Source organism: Chenopodium album, chromosome 3 (genome assembly GCF_948465745.1).
Source record: "Chenopodium album chromosome 3, dcCheAlbu1.1, whole genome shotgun sequence".
Classification (NCBI taxonomy): Eukaryota; Viridiplantae; Streptophyta; class Magnoliopsida; order Caryophyllales; family Amaranthaceae; genus Chenopodium; species Chenopodium album.
Genome location: NC_137836.1, coordinates 56,813,481 through 56,822,254, shown reverse-complemented (window position 1 = coordinate 56,822,254; position 8,774 = coordinate 56,813,481).

Genomic DNA, 8,774 nt, shown 5'->3' with positions numbered 1-8,774 from the left:
GGGTTAAAATTGAGTCGGATGATTATCGAGTCGAATTAGTCAGATAATGGGTAGGAACAAGTCATGTTATAATCAAGTCAAGTCATAAATAAGTTGGGTTTATCGAGTAGTGGGTTGAAACAGATTAGATCATAAACATATTGGGTAACAGGTTGTAAATGACTCAGTCATAACGGGTTACGGGTTTTAAACGGTTTGGTCATAACGGGCTACGGGTCGTAAACGGTTCGGTCACAACGGGTTACGGATTATAACCGGTTTGGTCACAACGGGTTACGGGTTGGAACGATTTAAGTTTATCGGATTTTTATCGGGTTTTAATGGTTTTCGGTTTAAAACGGGTCGGGTTACTATCGGGTTTAAACGTAATCGGTTTGGGTTGCTTTCAGTTTCGGGTTGTAACGGTTTGGCTTGATAACGGGTCGGGTTAGTAACGGTTTGCACAAATTCGGTTTAGTTCAGTTTCGGTTTGGAAAAAATTGGGTTGGGTCAGTTTTCGGTTTCCAAAAAACGGGTTTTAAACAGTTCAGTTCCTTTTCGGATCGGTTCGAAACAGTCGGGTTTAGCGGTTCGGGTCAGAAACTGACAGCTCTAGATATATGGGTGCGTATATCAACCAATTTAACTTTCCTTGCCTAATTGTTTGATTTATATAGTAAAATGCAATGAGTCTAAACACTAATTGAACACTAAAGTTTTTTTAAATGAACATAATAGACACATTTCTTTTTATTAGTTATGATTAAGAACATATGATGAATGGACATACTACTACACGTCTACACCTGTATAATAACTTTCTTCTCACTATGATACTTATAACTCCTTGTATAATAGTCTAACAGCTTCAAATAAAAAACGGAAGTGATAATACATTACTATATATGTTGATATATAACTGTAAGGAATAAATTTCAAGCGTTAACCCCTAGCTTGGACCCCACTGTGATCATACACTAAAGTACGGTGGCGTCCAAAAGGGAAGAAGATAGAGCAAAAGAGTCGCCAACAAGTTTTAGGAACTTGTAAACCGTTCACGAGGTGAAGGTTACACCCCTTAACGATCCAAGAGATTGTCAACTCCATAAGGTCTAGAACCAAATAAGGGTTCGGGGATGATGGTACAAATCCAACCTAAAAAAGATTGAACCTGCCCTAATAATAGGCCTCTACTTTATTCAATTCTGATCGTATTCATGTGCGCTTTCCGACTAACATGCAATCAATAGGATTAACCCTAAACCTGTTTATCTATGTTGGTTGAATATTAATGCACAAATAAAACTATTATTGGCGATCACTTGAAATTATAATCAAATTAACCCTAACAAGATTATTAATTATCTTATTAAGCGTGATTACAAGTACAAATTCCCTTTAAACATGCATAAAAAGTGTGATCAAGCAATATAATAATAATAATCAATAATAATAATTAAAATAATAATCATGAATAATAATTAAAACAATAATCATCATAAATAAAATAATCATCATCAAAATAATAATAATATTCATAATCATCATAAATTATAACAATTATAATCGTAATAATCATGTTAAAGCATAATAATAGCAAGACCCTAGGCATGATACTAACAAGATTAATAACTAACCCTAGCAAGTCACTAAGCAATAAAAATCAAATCTTTAACCCTAACATGATACTAACAATCATAAATATTAGGAAGAACATAGGAAGCATCGTAACAATCATATTTAATATTCAAGTTACCCTAGACATGACACTAGGAATATCATAATAACAATTTAAACATGATTTCTACATCATAACATCAATTAAAACCATTAAATTACTTACTTTGATGCCTCGTACCTCTTTCTAATAACAAAATACACACGTTAGTAACTTCAAGGAAAATAATAATCAAAACAATTAAATTAAATAATTGAAAAAGAGATTTGGGACCAAACCCTCAGAAATTAAACCTTTCACGTCTAGGGCGAAGGTAACTTCGAATATGGCTAGGTGTTTCTAGATCTAATGAATGCAGAATTTTGTATGTAAAAGCAAGTTTAGAAAAAGAGAGAAATATGAATGGTGAATGATTAGTGAAATCTTGATGAGAATTAGCGAATGATTAAAGAGAATGAAAGAGAATTGGAAACTGGTTGTAGGTGAATGAAGATGAATATTAATGAGAATTCGTGAATGAAAACGGAGTTTTTAATACGTTATTTATAGAGAAAATCAGCCAAAAAGATAAAATTAACAAAACAGAGTATTTGGCGCACGTAAAATAGAGCTGGCGCCAACCTTGGCTTATTGGCGCCAGGCGCCAGGCCTAGATCAAGGCGCCAATGCCTGGTGTCACGCGCTAGGCCTGTTTTTGACGTGTTTTCAAAAATCAGATAAATTTGCCGTACTGGAGGATAATATCATATCTTTTCCTCGAAAATGATTTTTGATTTTAATTAAAACTTTGAAAAGTCAACAAAAGTCAATTTATCAATGCTAATTGAATTAGGAATGAAAAGAACCTTCTAGAAGAATCTAGAAGACTAAAACCATTCCTAATTGCATTAGGAATGATAAATCATATTAGGCCCTCCCCTAGATCATTGGGCCGCACATAAGGCTCAAACCGGGCCCAGTTTAGTAAATTGGCCATAACTTCCACAATATTCATCGGAATTGGGCTTATAATATAACGTTGGAAAGCTCTTGTCAAGCCCCATCCAAATACACTACTATTGGACCCATATGATGGACCAACCAAACTGGATTGACTGTTTTCTTTAAAATAAGTTTTCAAAAACAGAGAGAAGAGAAAAAAATTAAAACTATCCGCAACACTAAACTATCCGCACTTTCGCTTCATTCGATTATGATTCGACGTGAAAGGTACTCATCGCTGGGTTTGGTTTTGGGGAGACACAAATGGGTGTCTACAGAAGCCCCCACTTTGACTGAGTTTGGAGAAACGCGAGTTTCGAAAACGAAAGTCAAAGTATCGATAGGGACGGAGAATGATTTAGGACGTTCTACGATCCTAAATCACTCTTGTAACGCCGATACCTGCAAAACTAGCGTTAGCTTAACAGATAAAAGAGTTAAGAAACGCGTATCTTGCAATGTCGAGCACACGTCTCTGAATGTAACCGATTGTTGCTGCTTCACTGTTGTTTTGATGACCTCCTACAAGCTAGAGAATGCCATCCCGCTTGAAAATCGCTACGCCCGTAACTGCTTCCAATGCCTGAAACGATCCTCCTCCGCTTTGATAATATTCCACATCCAAGGGAATATTATCGAAGATTGCTTCTCTTGAAACAATCTTCAGTTGTTTGTGACAACTCTCCACAATCTAGGGAACGCCACCTTGCTGTTTTGATGTTCACTCGTGTCTGAACAAAGAGCTTCTTTTTAATATGTTCACGCGCCTCTGAGCAAAGAGCTTCTTTTTGATATGTTCACTCGCCTCTGAGCAAAGAGCTTTGATGATATGTCCTTCTGAATGATGTGTCCACGCGTCTCTGAACGGAGAGCTTGATAATAGGATGCCCACGCGTCTCTGAGCAAAAGAGCTTGTAGGAAATGTTCACGCGTCTCTGAACAAAAGAGCTTGATTGATATGCCCACGCGTCTCTGGAGCAAAAGAGCTTGAAAGAAATGTCTACGCGTCTCTGAACAAAAGAGCTTTGAATAATATGTCCACGCGTCTCTAGAGCAAAGAGCTTTTGATGATATGTCCACGCGTCTCTAAACTAAAGAGCTTTGATGGAAATGCTTGTTGCGATAATATTCTGAAGAAAAATTTCCGAAGATCAACACTTGTCGATCTCTAAAGCTCACTTGAACTTTGCTTCCGTTATGCCAGTACGTCGGCGGTTTGCTGCTTGTGAACCGTTATGTCTGTGATAAGCCAATGCTTAGGCGCTTTAAGCTAAGTGAGACGATCTTTTGTCAGGTCGATCACTTATTGCGACTGTAATCAAACCGACTACTTAATCATGTCAAATTGCTTATAGGGGCTAACTAGCGTACCAAGGAACCCGAAATTTCTGTATGAGGTCGAAATCATCTTTCTGAGAGGCTTCGAGCTCTGTCTCTGCTAAAATATCTCTGGCGACAAGAATTGGAGTAGGGTCCTCCCTACTCTGCTGCACCTGTATTTATTTTTGACTATAGAACTTTGCCGATTTCTTTGACCATCTTAGGGTTGACCTAAGGCTTAATTATTTTAGGGTTGACCTAAGGTTTAATGTTGCTTGACTCAATAACTTGACACGACTCAAGGTATAAACTTGACTCGATGTGTTTGACTGACTCGAGGTTGACTCAACTCAAAGTGAAATGACACGTGTGACTCATGACCCGTGTGTGCATAGTGTTGATTATGCGACTCGAAAATGCAAAAAAGCAAAAATCTTCCGTCATTTTTGTGGAGGGTTTGTGGAGGGTACCGACTTTCTCCCGAAAAAGAAACAGGCGAAAAAGAATCGAAGTTTGAAGATGCATGTTGAATGAGCTTAGTCAAATGTCATTTGATACCATATCTCAAGGTGCAAGGATTAATTCATCCTAGGCTATCTCAATTGTTGACTTAATGATGAAAGCATTTGGGTAACTTAGACACGGAGGTTAAGCACTTCATACTTTGTGATGCAATGATGAGTGATATGTGATGTTGATATGACAAGGTATGCTTCATCGTTATGTTAAGATTTCATGACAAAGGGTTCCTAAGGGGAGTAAATTTGGTCATGTATCTGTGCAGTGTGTGAAAGTGACACTAAAGCTAGGCCGCAGAGGCTAAGTGTGTGGAGAAAATATTATTGAAAAGATTCAAATGGTGGTGACTCTTAGGCTAGGTAAGCTAATGACATAAGGATCAAGCCCCCAAGTCTAGCTCTAAGTGAATAGGGATGAGCATTGGAGATCCCTTGATATGATCATGGTGCAAGTGTGTGAATGTGAATATGAATGCATGTTTATTACAGCCGCTGTAGGGAATAATTCAAGCCTTAATCCAACTAGCTTGAACCCCACTGTGATCATACACTAAAGTACGGTGGCGTCCAAAAAGGGAAGAAGATAGAGCAAAAGAGTCGCCAACAAGTTTTTAAGGAACTTTTAAACCGTTCATAGGATGAAGGTTACACCCCTTAACGATCTAAGAGATCGTCAACTCCATAAGGTCATGAACCAAATAAGGGTTCGGGGATGATGGTACAAATCCAACCTAAAAGAGATTGAACCTGCCCTAATAATAGGCCTCTACTTTATTCTGCTCGTATTCATGTGCGCTTTCTGACTAACATACAATCAATAGGTTAACCCTAAACCTGTTTATCTATGTTGGTTGAATATAATGCACAAAAAAATCTATTATTGGTGATCACTTGAATTATAATCACATTAACCCTAACAAGATTATTAATTATCTTATTAAGCGTGATTGCAAGTACCAAATTCCCTTTAAACATGTAATAAAAGGTGATCAAGCAATAAAAATAAAAAATCAAGCAACACAATAAATAATCAATATCATGAATAATAATTATAATCATCATGAATAATATTCATAATCATAAAAATAATAATAATATTCATAATAATAATATTCATAATCATTATAACAATTATAATAATTATCATATTCATGTTAATATTAAAGTATAATAAACATAGCAAGATCCTAGGCATGATACTAACAAGATTAATAACAAACCCTAGCATGTCACTAAACAATAAAAATCAAATCTTTAACCCTTACATGATACTAACAATCATAAATATTAGGAAGAGAATAAAAAGCATCATAGCAATCATATTTAATATTAAAAATACCCTAGACATGATACTAGGAATATCATAATAACACTGTAAACATGATTTCTACATCATAATATCAATAAATCAATAAAAGCACTTACTTTGATGCCTCGTACCTCTTTCTAATAACAAAATACACACGTTAGTAACTTCAAGGAAAATAATAAACAAACAATTAAATTAAATAATTGAAAGAGAGATTTGGGACCAAACCCTCAGAAATTAAAACCTTTCACGTCTAGGGCGAAGGCAACTTCGAATATGGCTAGGTGTTTCTAGATCTTGCGAATGCGGAATTTTGTATTAAAAACAAAGTTTAGAAAAGGAAGAAAGAGATGAATGAAAGAGATGAACGAAAACTTGTGAATGAGGAGAATTGGTGAATCTTGACGAATGAAAATGGAGTTTTTAATACGATATTTATAGAGAAAATCAGCCAAAAAAGATAAATTAACAAAACAGAGTCTGACGCTCAGGAAACAGAGCTGGCGCCAACCCTGGCTAGCTGGCGCCAGGCACCAACACTAGCGCCAGGCGCCAAGGCCTGGGGTCAAACGCCAACCTTAAATTTAACGCGTTTTCGAAAATCCGATAAGTTTACCGTACTGGAGGATAAAGTAATATAATTTCTTCGAAAATGCTATTTGATTTTGATTAAAACTCTGAAAAGTCAACAAAGTCAATTTATCAATGCTAATTGAATTAGGAATGAAAAGAACCTTCTAGAAGAATCTAGAAGACTAAAACCATTCCTAATTGCATTAGGAATGATAAATCATATTAGGCCCTCCCCTAGATCATTGGGCCGCATATAAAGCTCAAACCGGGCCCAGTTTGGTAAATTGGCCATAACTTCTTCAATATTCATCGGAATTGGGCTTATAATATATCGTTGGAAAGGTCTTTGAAAGTCCCATCCAACTACCCTACTATTGGACCCATATCATGGACCAACCAAACTGGATTGGCTGTTTTCTTAAAATAAGTTTTCAAAAACAGAGAGAAGAGAAAAGAAAATAAAACTTTCCGCAACACTAGACTTTCCACACTTTCACTTCATTCGATTATGATACGACGTGAAAGGTACTCATCATTGGGTTTGGTTTTGGGGAGACACAAATGGGTGTCTACAGAAGCCCCCACTTTGACTGAGTTTGGAGAAACGCAAGTTTCAAAAACAAAAGTCAAAGTATCGATAGGGACGGAGAATGATTCAGAACGTTCTGCGATCCTAAATCACTCTTGTAACGCCGATACCTGCAAAACTAGCATTATTTAAATAGATAAAAGAGTTAAGAAACGCGTATCTTGCACTGTCGAGCACACGTCTCTGAAAGTAACCGATTTTTTTGATGACTTCCTACAAGCTAGAGAATGCCATCCCGCTTGAATACCGCTATACCTGTAACTGCTTCTAAATTAGAAGATTGCTTCGCCTGAAACTATCCTCCCCGCAATGACAATATTCCACATCCTAGGGAATACCATCGAAGATTATTCCTCTTGAAACAATCTCCATCCGCATTGATAATATTCCACATCCTAGGGAATACCATCAAAAATTATTTCTCTTGAAATAATCCTCATCCGCATTGATAATATTCCACATCCTAGGGAATACTATCGAAGATAACTTCGCCCGAAATTACCTCCAGTTGTTCGTGACAACTCTCCGCAAGCTAGGGAACGCTGTCGAAGATATCTTCTCTTGAAGTCATCCTCATTTGATGCGACAATTTTCCAAAGGAAATTACCGAAGATCCACGCCTGTCGATCTTTAAAAGTTCGCTTGAACTCTGCTTCCGCTATGCCTGTATGTCGGCGCTCTTTTGCTTTGAACCTGTATGTCGGTGCCTTTTGCTCTTGAACCTATATGTCGGTGCCTTTTTGCTCTTTTGAACCTATATGTCGGTGCCTTTTGCTAATGAGCCAATGCCTAGGCGCTTTTAAGCTAAGTGAGACGATCTCTTATCAGGTCGATCACTTTATGTAATCAAGCTGATTACTAAATCATGTCAAATTGCTTAGAGGGGCTAACTGGCGTACCAAGGAACCCGAAAATATGTTGCAGAAGGCCAGCACAACCTCATCAGGTGGCTGGATGCTTTGGCGTCGCTGAAAAACCATCAGCGCCAGCTTTTTAGCGTTAGCGCCAGGCGCTGATATTGGCGCCAGGCGCTGATATTGGCGCCAGGCGCCAAGCCTAATTTGTGACGCCAATGCACAAGGCCTGGCGCCAGCGTGGGGACTTCCTTAAATACCCCTTTCCTCTTCATTTTGCTGCTCTGTTCGTCGCGAATTGCTCGAAAGAAGTCCGAAACTTCAATTGCTCATTGCTTGCTCGTTTCTCAACCGAATTCGCTCAAATTTGTTGCAAATCAAAGCTCTTTTCATCTATTTTCCTGATCTATGTAAGTTTTCTTCAAACTCACATCAGTTTTTATAAATTCTTGGCATGTTTATTCACGAATTTCATGAAAATTCGAAATTTATAATGCTCAATTTGCTTTGTTTGTCAAGTTTTATGACATGAAATTGCTTGATTATGTTTTTATATTGCCTTAGGAGTAATTTGAGACTTGTTTGACTCAATTTGGTGAAGAAATGAGCAATTTGCCATTGTTGGACCTCTTAAGGTCGTGAAGAACAATGTGGCTTGTTCTTGATGTTTTTGCTAGCAATTCTTGTTCAATTTGTCACAATAATCATTATAGTGTTGCAAGAAATTGTTTGATTTCTTGAAAAATGCTGTTATGCTCAATTCGAATTTGTGCTCTGTTTTAGTACTACGTACTCTGTTTTTTCAAACATAGTATCATGCAACTAGGCGAACCTTAGATACTATAGAACCTTAATTCTCGATAATTTTGCACAATGTAGCATGGCTAGACAACGAGGCTCGGGTTCACGGTCCCGAAACACTAGACGGGAGCATGAGCCCATGGAGGACGACGCCACGCCTTCCACTTCACTT